This window comes from Cnephaeus nilssonii, assembly GCF_951640355.1.
Source record: "Cnephaeus nilssonii genome assembly, chromosome: 1".
Lineage (NCBI taxonomy): Eukaryota > Metazoa > Chordata > Mammalia > Chiroptera > Vespertilionidae > Cnephaeus > Cnephaeus nilssonii.
In genome coordinates, this window is record NC_137072.1 from 54,115,577 (window position 1) to 54,126,585 (window position 11,009).

The following is an 11,009-nucleotide window of genomic DNA, read 5'->3' on the forward strand; positions in this document are numbered from 1 at the left end:
TGACCATACCTCCGACACACCCACAAGACACGCCCAGCATCCAATCAGAGCGAGTATGCAAATTAACCCAAACCAAGATGGCTACAGCCACAGAAAGCAAGGTTTCCTAGGTAACAGAGAAAGCCAAGCTTTCTGCCTGCCCTTGCCAGGCCTAAGCCTCCACTCAAGCTACAAAGTTTCAATTATAGAAGGTAAACAAATTCAAACAAATGGCAGCAGAATGGAGCTTGAGAGAGCAGGCCAGGGTTGCCGCTGGCAACAGGGGAAGCAAAGCTTTCCACACACCCTGGCCGCTTAAGGCAACAACGTTTCAATTATAACCCCAACACAAATGGCTGCTGGCCTAGGAGGGAGCCCCAGGCTTGGCTCTGTTCCAGGCTACAAAGTTTCAATTGTAGAAGGAAAATAAATTCCAGATACCAGGGCCTCCGCTTGGGTTGCCAGGGGGCGTGGCCAGCCTGCAAACCACCACAGGCCCCTCGCTCAGGCTGCCCCACACCCCAAGGGAACCCCCACCTGATCCGGGACGCCCTTCAGGGCAAACCAGGCCTCTATCCTATCTAATAAAAGAGTAATATGCAGATTGATCATCACTGCAACACACAATATAGCTGCCCCCATGTGGTCAAAGATCCTGCCCCCATGTGGACACAAGATGGCCACCACAAGATGGCCATCAGGAGAGGGCAGTTGGGAGACACCCTGCCTGCAAGGGAGGGCAGTTGAGAGGGACCAAGCCTGCAAGGGAGGGTAGTTGGAGGTGATCAACCCTGCAGGAGAGGGCAGTTAGGGGTGACCAAGCCGGCAGAGGAGGGAAGTTGGGGGCAAACAGGCTGGCAGCAGAGTGGTTAGGGGGTGATCAGGCTGGCAGGCAGAAGCGGTTAGGGGCAATCAGGAAGGCAGGTAGGCAAGCAGTTGGGAGCCAGCAGTCCTGGATTGTGAGAGGGATGTCCGACTGCCCGGTGGGATCAGGCCTAAACGGGCAGTCGGACATCCCTCAAGGGGTCCCATATTGGAGAGGGTACAGGCTGGGCTGAGGGACAACCCCCCTCCGTGCACGAATTTCGTGCACCAGGCCTCTAGTATTATCATAATTATAATAAGATATTTACATACATGAAATCCACATAATAATCCCATAACACAACTTTATTTTCAAAGCCAGTGTTTCAATAATGAAACTAGGTTAAGAATAATTAAGTAACTTGCAGTAAGACTCACAGTAGATAGTGAAGTAAGTCTCTAACCCAGGATCACCTGACCTCAGAGCCCTTGCTCTTAACCACAGTGCTCTCCATCACTTCATCCTGTATACTGTTAAAATAGTGGCATTTTCCAGGAAAATATTGATCCTAAGAAAAACTTAGGAGTGTACTGAAGCCACTGTTTTATTCGAACAAACTAATGCTTACGTGTTTCTCCTGTATTGTCTGTAGGGACTCACTATCTACCACGCACATAAATATGCATGCATGTATACACAGACACACACATACCACATACTATCTCTCACTCATAGGAACCATAAACATAGGACTTAGTGAGTTCTAGGATGATAGTCAGCAATCAATCCACCTACAGTGAAATGTCACAATATTATGTATTTAAGTTGCAATGCTGGAAACCCATTCCGAACCATTAAGCTTATTTAAACTGTCTCTCCAAAACAAATGAGAGTAAAATAAAACACAAACATCCATTTTTAACAACATTTTTTAGAGGAAAACCAACATAATTGTTATGGCAAAATATTTCTGCATAGGCTGACTGGTTCAGACTTCCTAAAATAGTAGCTCATTGAAGTGTGTTCTGATGGCACAATTCTTCTCATAACTCCGATAGGAAGTATAAGCCTCTCTATTGCCCTAAGAACCAGCAAACCTTATTTAAAATCAGCATCATCAGTTTCAAATTTCTTTTGTTTCTGATTCAGTGAATGCCAATATATTTTTCTGAGAGTCTTTGAATGGTGAATGTTAGGGTAGGAGTTATTTCTGTGAAGGCATATTGAATGATCTCTTCAATGAAAATTAGCTGATTATCCACTGACACCAGCTTCTCCTTGTTACCAGACATTTCGTTCACTTCTCTATTCAACTATTTATTCTACAAATACTTATTAAGCATCTACTTGATACCAAGCATTATTCTTATCTGGGAATATAGGAAATAAAAGGCCCATCCATCTTATAAATATTATATTGGTCATGGTCAAGGATTTATAAATATGAGTTTTAATAATTACTGTAAAAAGTTTTAAGAGTTATTATTTCATGACTTTCTATTCCTGTTTGTACAATCCTAAGTTTATACTCACTCATTTATAGAAGCACACTTCTTAACAACTCCCCTATTTAAAGTAGCCAAAAGACTTTGTACAGTAGTATATAAAATACAAAGGGGGGGAGGAATGGGGCAACATTAATATTTAAGAATAAACACCATATTATATGCCTTTTACCTTTCCAACAGCTTAATGAAAATGTATCTGACCTCAGAGACAATCTTACCATATCAAATTATTTGAATCTGTTTTAGACAATCTACTTTAGTAATCATATGTATCATCTTCACATCATTGCAAAAGGTAAGGAGTGTAAGACATGTATATTTATCAGCAACAATAACTAGAGCAAAGAGTAATTGCTACCAAAAATAATTAATCAAGTTGATAATTGATAACCATATTATACCTACCACAGCATTAAAAGGCAATTGTGTTAGTCATTGCTACATATCATCTGTATCATCTAGCAAATTACAATTGTAAATGATAATACATATTGAGGTCTTTATTGGTGCATAATTAACTGAAGAACTGTTCTCAAGCCATGATTCACCATTGATTTTTTTGAAAAATATATAGTGTAAATAATGTAATGTAAAATTATTGCAGTAAATTTACTATGGTAAAATTTAACCATCCGATCTTATGTAAAAAAATCTATTTGAATGTACTTTTTAATATTTAAAGATGTCGCTCTTATTCTATCTGAAATTCATAATTGCAAAGACTAACATGAAAATAATTCATATTTTCCTATAAAACCAAATATAGGAGGAAGTAGCATTTGAAAGACAAGAACACTAAGAAAAGCAATATAACTAAATATAATAACATTTAAATAATAAAATCTTATAAAATATATGAAAATTCATAATAAAAATAATAAATTATGTAATGATACTTATATTTATTTATTTATTTTTAATTTCTTTCTTGAGATACTCATATCTCTTACATCTTCACAAAACACATGTCTTACCAGGAAGAGGGAAATACAAATCTTAATAAAATAAAAAATGAAAAGAAGAGCATAACAAATATAAATTTCATTTGAAAATGCAGATATCAAGAAGATAGGAAATGAACAATGGAAGAGAAGCCATAACAGAAATGAGAAAGTAAATAAGAGTACAGTGTACCATTTTAACAAACTAATATAAATAGACTTCTGAAATAATGGAATGAGGACCTGTGGGAACTAGTTCGCCCACTGGAATTATGAAAATATGGACAAATAAATAAATCAACCATTTCAGAACTTTAGTGAAAGGAAATTTAGGGGTAAATTAGGCAGGTTTATGGAGTTTTAGAAATGAAGAGGGTCCATGGGGGATGACTACCAAGGTGAGGGCTATGGAGCTGCCAAAAGGCATACATTCACAGAGGAAAAAAAGGCGCCACAGGATAAGGGCAAAGGAAGACATCCATTCACAGAAGGTAGAGAAAAGCCACAGGGTATAGGGAGAAAGGAAACAAACTTTCACAGGGAATAGAGAAATGCTGACAAATGGGAGAAAAAGGAAAACAAATTTTCACAGGAGTTAGAGAATTCTACCACTGAAGGGGGAGAAAGAGATGGGGCTCCATGTGGGTTTTAAGCTTTGAAGTTGATATTCCACAAATTGGAAGGCAGCACCAAGAGGCAAAGAACTGCAGCCTTTATAAACCTTAGGAAAAAGGGGCTTAGTGGGCTACCCCCTTTGGCACCCCCACCCCATGTGGGAGTCTGTACTTGTTTCCAATAAATTTCCACCTTTTCATCTACCACCTTTTGTCTGTGGCTTCATTCTTCAAATCCCCCTGGACAAGAACCTGGGAAACAAATCACCCTTGCACCCTAATCAGAAGAAACCACTCGATTCACTAGAAATTAACCAAAGCCACAGAACAACCTGAATATCTATCCAAGAGAAGCTGCTAAGCCTCTATAAAGAAGCATGGTCTATGAAATGTTTTACCTGGGGCTAGTCCCCACCTTCAGTCCTCCTGAGAGCAGTGATGGAGAGGCCAAAATCCTGCAGCTTTGCAGACACTAGTGAGGGGTGAGTTCAGAACTTTTTGGGGGGTGCCCTTAAAAGCACCATCCCCAGAGCACAGTCAATGTTTGTTTGGAGTTGCAGCTCTCTGGAAAATCTCTATCCCCAGTGTGGAGTGGTCATTTGATTTGACTGGTGTCTCAGATCACTGAGTAAAGGGGAGCCCAAAGCAATAGCAACATAGCAACGTGCTGGCAACATCACAGCTGCCTAAGGCTGAGTTTCAGTTGAAACAAATGAGAGCCTAGAAGTGGAGGAAGGGAGTGACGATTTTTTTTAAAATCCTGGAGGACCAGATGACCACAGACAACTTTGAAATGTTCTAACATATTCATGGGACTCTCAAAGGCTGTGCTCAAGCCCAGGAAAAAGAGATGGTAGGAGCCATCTGACTGACCTTAAAACTCTGTAGACGTTCCCTGGCCTGTGTGCTCAATGGTTAAAGTGTTGACCCCTGCACTGAAGGGTTATGGGTTCAATTTCTGGTCAAGGGCATGTACCTGGGTTGTAGATTTGATCCCCAGGTTCCTGTTGGGGCCCTGCAGGTGTAAACTAATTGATGTGTCTCACATTGCTGTTTATCTCTCTCTCTCTCCTTCTTCTCTCTCTCCCCCTCTCTTCCCCACTTCCACTCTCTAAAAATGAATGGAAAAGGATCATGGGTTCAATTAAAAAATAAAAAGAAAACAAAAAACTCTGTAGAAGTAAGAAATCAAAGCTAAGAATGTCTTATAAACTTCCTGAAGTTTGGATGTACCTTCTCACACACAGAGGTGCCCTTGAAAAAGACAGAAAATATATAGGAATCACATTTAAGAACATTTTCCAATGGATCATTGCTGACCAAAAAATTATACTGATCTAAAGTTGACCTCCTAGCAAGCCAAACTTAAAAGTAAAAGCTAGAAAATAGTCTGATACCAGAATGGCCATATGTCTAAAGCACTCAATAAATGTAAAGACAATGGTGTCTCACAAAATAAAAATTAACAAAAAAATAATTAGAATTTTTAAAAGATATCTTGGATTTGAAAAGACCAATAACTAAAACAAAGATTTCACAAGCGTCTCAATAATAGATTCAATCTGACAGAAAAAAAAAGCATGAACAAACTTGAAGAGAGGTCAATAGAGATAATTCATTTTGAGTGGCAAAATGGAAAAATAATAAAGTGAGGAAAAGTTCAAAGAATTGAGGAACATGATAAAATGTGTGGAAATAAAAATAATTGGGTTCCAGAGGAGAGAAGAGAAAAGTACAAAACGAATATTTGGGGGGGAGGGGAAGGCTGAAAACTTTTGAATTTTATGAAAAGTATTAATCTATATGTCCAAGAAGATCAACTCAGAGACCTACAACTAGACTTAGCATAATGAAATTGATGAAACTTAAAGAAAAAAAAATTTCTTCAAAACAGCAGGAGAAAAACAACTTTCTAAAGTGTTCCTCAATAAGTATAAGTGACTTCTCATGAGAAACCATGCAGGTCAGAAGACAATGAGATAATATCTATAAAGTGTTGAAAGTTGACCAAAAATTCTGTATCTAGTTAAACTCTCCTTCAAAAAAGAATGGGATATGTGGGAACCCTGTTCAGAGTATGCCGATGTTCAAGGCCAATCTGAGCATGGGAATCCTAATCAGGATGTTCAAGGCCAATCTGAGCAAGGACACAGCAATTGTACTGTACACACTGCGCAGCCAGTTCCTTCTATAACCTAAAGAGTGATGTCACTATTTTGGCAAGAAGCCTCTTTTGTCTAAGTTAGTATAAAATATGTTATTGACCAGCCAGTGCTGGCTGTTTTTGCTAGGATAGCTCCTGTGTTTGCTACTGGGTGGTTCAGTGATCCAACTGAAACTGTGTTAGCAGAGGCTGCTTTTATGTAGGATTAGACTGCTTTGTCTGATGACTACTTGATAGCAATGGCTACTTGGACTACAATAAAAACTCTCTTATACGTCCACGGCTTCTCATGTCTTCTCCATCGGATACCCAGCATTCAGGTAGGTCCAGCTCCTGGTAGAGGGACTCAGACTAAAGAGTCAGCATAACCAAGCAGGATGAAGGAGTAAGTACTCCCACAATTGGCACTGTGAGCAGGGTTCAGGAGTACATGTGGACTCAGGAGTGAGTGCTCCTTGACAGGATATTAAGCCATTCCCAGATTTATTTATTTTATTTTAGGTTAGGAATAATTTGTTGCTAAAAGAACTACACTACAAAAAAAATTTTTTTAAGAAACTAAAGAGAGTCTTTCAGGCTGAAATGTGAGGACTTTAGATAGTAACTCGAATTCATATGAATTAATAAAGAACATTGGTAAGGTTATTATATAGATAAACCAGATGTTTGTTCATAACTCTTTTCTCCTATCTTTTTAAGAAACAACTGAATAAAGCAATAATTATAAAATTCTGTTAATAGGCTTATCCTATATAATAAAAAGGTAATATGCAAATTGACCCTAATGGCAGAATAACCGGTGGTTATGACGCTCACTGACCACCAGGAGGCAGACACTCAATGCAGAAGCTGCCCCCTGGTGGTCAGTGTTCTAGCACAGAGAGAGCTCTGCTCAGCCACAAGCTGGACTGATGGCTATAAGTGAGCCTCTTTCACCTCCTCGGCAGTGCTAAGGATGTCCGACTGTGGCTTAGTCCCGCTAAGCCGGCAGGTGGACATCCCCCAAGGAGTCCCAGACTGTGAGAGGGCACAGGTCGGGCTGTAGGACCCCCCGCTCCCCCAGTGCACAAATTTTTGGGCACCGGGCCTCTAGTAATGTATAAATACCTAACCTGCATGACAATAACAGTAAAAGAAAGAGGAGAAACAAACATATTGGAAGAGCCCTAGCCAGTTTGGTTCAGTGGATAGAGTATAAGCTTGTGGATCAAAAGGTCCAAGGTTCAATTCCGGTCAAGGGCAAGTACCTTGGTTGCAGGTTTCTCTCTGGCCCAGGCCCTGACCAGGGTGCATGCAGGAAACAACCAATCAATGTGTTTCTCTCACATCAATATTTCTCTCTGTCTTTTCCTCTCTCTCCCACTATCTCTAAAAATCAATGGAATAATCAATGGAGTAAGAAATAATAAAGATTAGAGCAGAAATTAATGAAATAAAAAACTGAAGATCAACAGAGAAAATAATTAAACTGAAATATAGTTATTTAACTAGATCAACAAAATTTACAAATTCTTTAGTTATATTTAACAAGAAAAAAGGAGAGAAGACTGAAATTGTTATACTTATGAATAAAAAGCAGTATATTATTATCATCCTTACAGAAATAAAAAAGGATTATAAGGAAATATTAAGAATGCTTATAGGCCAAAAAGCTAGATAACTTAGATGAAATGAACAAGTTCCCAGAAAGACACAAACTGATGAAACTGACTCAAGAAGGAGGAGAAAATCTGAATAGATGTATATAAAAAAATTAAATTAGAAATGTTTGAAAATCACTAAGAAAAGCTCTGGCCCATGAGGCTTCCTTGATGATTTCTACCAAACATTTAGAGGTAATACAAATCCTTCACAAATTTTGCAAAAAACAAAGAAGAGGTAACACTTCTCAATGCATTCTATGCTCTCAATACTACCTGATACAAAATCCAAGCAGAGACAACATAATAAATAAAAACATTTATTCACATAAAAACTATACATGAATGTTCCTAGCAGCATTATTCATAATGGCTAAAGATGGGAACAGCCTGAATATCAATTGGAGGATGGATAAACAAAATGTGGTATATCCACACAATGTATTATTAGTCGGCAATGGAAAGAAATGAATTACTGAGGTATGCTATTTATGAATAAACCTTGAAATATTATCCTAATTTTAAAAAATCCAATCACAAAAAGACTACATACACGGTAAGGTAAAAACAGGTTTATAGTTGTTCATATTGACACTAATAAAATAGAAATATGCAAATTGACCATGCCTCTGAGACGCCCACCAACCAATCAGGAGTGAGTATAAAAATTAACCCAACAAAGATGGCAAGTTAATTTGCATATGCAGGCACAGAGCGAAGACTGAAGACTGAAGAGGCTTGGCTTCTCCGCTGCAGCCAGAGCGAAGGCCTGGTCCTGGGTGTTAGAAGAAAACGGGTGCCGGCAGCCAGGGTAAGGAAGGCCTATTGCACAAATCATTGTACAACAGACCTCTAGTAGAAAATAACACAGCGTGATCAGTGTGGTTCAGTGGTTGAGCACCAACCCATTAATCAGAAGGTCACAATAGGATTCCCATTCAAGGCATATGCTCAAGTTTTGGACTCTATACCCAGTAGAAGGTGTGCAGGAGACAGCCGATCAATGATTCTCTCTCATCATTGATGTTTCTGTCTTTCTCCTTCTCCCTTACTCTCTGCGAAATCAATAAAAGAAACATTAAAAAAGAAAACAATAAATAACAAATGATAATATAAGAAAAAATTATGTTTTGTGTACTCACAACTGTAAATCTACTTTTGCCCCACCCTGCAATATATAATTACATTTATATGAAACATACAAAACAGGCAAACCTATAGATAGAGAATGCATTATTTGTTGTCTGTAGCTGGGGGTTGGAGGAGGAGCTGAGAATGAGAGTGACAGTAATAAGTGATTTGGAGGGGGGGGATAAAGAAAATTTCCTAAAATTAAATTATACTGATGGTTGAGCAACTCTGTGAATATACTAAAAATCAGTGAACTATACATTTTAAATTATTTAATTGTATGGAATATGAATTATATTTAAATAATGCTATTTAAAGAAACCAACAATCAATCTTCCAAAATAAGAAGAAAAAATGTTCCATAAAACTCAGAGGAATAATTTTAATACTAAATATGTTTTTTAAATTCAATAAATAAGTCATGAATAGTGTGTAGTAAACCCTTTTCCAGCATGAATACTTATATGGTCATCCATTAGTTCAATTCATCAAATTTGGTCACTTAAAATACTTATAAGAAGATACAAAAGTTCAGAAAGTATGCCTCTAAGAGAGAGTTGATGACAGTAACAACTTAAGGAGCAAGTCCATTTGGTGTTTGGTATTCAGTATTTTTAGAGAAGAATTTCATGGAAGAAAACTTTTATTGCTTTTTTGTATTGCATGTTGCTAAAATGCTGAGTGGTAAGGTTTTCATACCCATGGCTCTTTCTTTACAGAAAGAAATAGACCCAAATTCCCATTTCCATCATCCTTGTGATGGGAGGTAGCCCTCTCAAAATTTGATTGAGTTCATGACCATAAAGGACAAAGGAAAAAAACATGAAAAATGAAAGCTTTCCTAGCTCCTGAGAATCATTTTCTATCTATGTTCAGTATTGGATCTCTACAAAATTGTGATAAGCCACCAGTGATCCATTCAGAATGGGCAGGTATTGGCTTTAGTATGCATAGATGAGTTCCAGTTCAATTTAGTTTCCTGGCTGCATTAAAATACTGCATATCTAGCCTTATGATAAAGCCCCTTAACTTTTTTTAGTATTTCCAGAAGAGTTTTTAAAGAATATCAAGGTCAAGTTAAAAGTAACCTCAGAATGAGAAATATATTGTAGGACAAACAGGAGGGCATGTAGATGCAATCTGAATTTGAAATCATCTGATTTGTATACCCTCTTTGTGTCATTTACTCTCTTTTTGCCAGGGCATCAACTTTAGAACTAGGTTCTATAAGTTTTTCTTCCTGCAAAAGGTTAAAATAATAAATTCATTCTATTATTTCCATTATCCTAAATTACCCCAAATCCTTTCTCCAACCTCTTACTGTCAATGTATACCTGGGATTCATTCATCATGTTACTTAATACATTATGAAAATAACTGGGTTACAGAAATCAATTCTCTATGTAGATCATTTCTGTGATGGTAACAGAGCAAGATAAAACATGCCTCAAATCCACAGGGCAACCACACACAAAAGAGAAACCTGTTAATAGTCACCAAAAATGCCCTCACCTATAAATGATGATGAAAATGATAATAGCTAACTAACATTTATGGGGCATTTACTGTATGCCATGCCTAATCCTAAGCTCTTTATAATTATTAGTTAATCTTCTAATAACCTTAGAAACTAGGATGACGTATAAATTGCTCTTTATAATTATTAGTTAATCCTCTAATAACTTTAGAAACTAGGATGATGTATGAATCTGGAACTGAGGCATACAGGGTTTCAATAAATTGTTCAGGTTTCTTAGTATGTTACAAAGCCAGGATTCCAATGGAGCAGTTGGGCTCGGGAGCTTGAGTTCTTTACCACTCACTGTATCTAGTCCTGGGTAATAACAGCAGATGGTGTCTATTTTAAAAAATATATCAGTTGCAAATAGCTAAAGGTCATTCTCTGCCATTTGCATTTGCATGGGGTAGTTACAGAATGTCTTACATATTCCTGAAGTAGTTGCAGAGTAACATAGATTTAAAGTTACATGCAACTGAAAACTTCAGATTTGGATAACTTAGCTATTTAGAAACAAATGAATAAATAACCTATTATTGTTAAAGCACTTAAAAGAGAATAAAGAAATTTAACTTTTATCTATGCCTCTCTAGACTTCAGTTTCCTCATCTAAAATGAGAAAGCTGGAGGATTTAACTTCAAATACTCCTTAGAGTATTAATTCTATTATTTATTTCAGTGTTTTTATTTTGTGATTAGGATTTACTT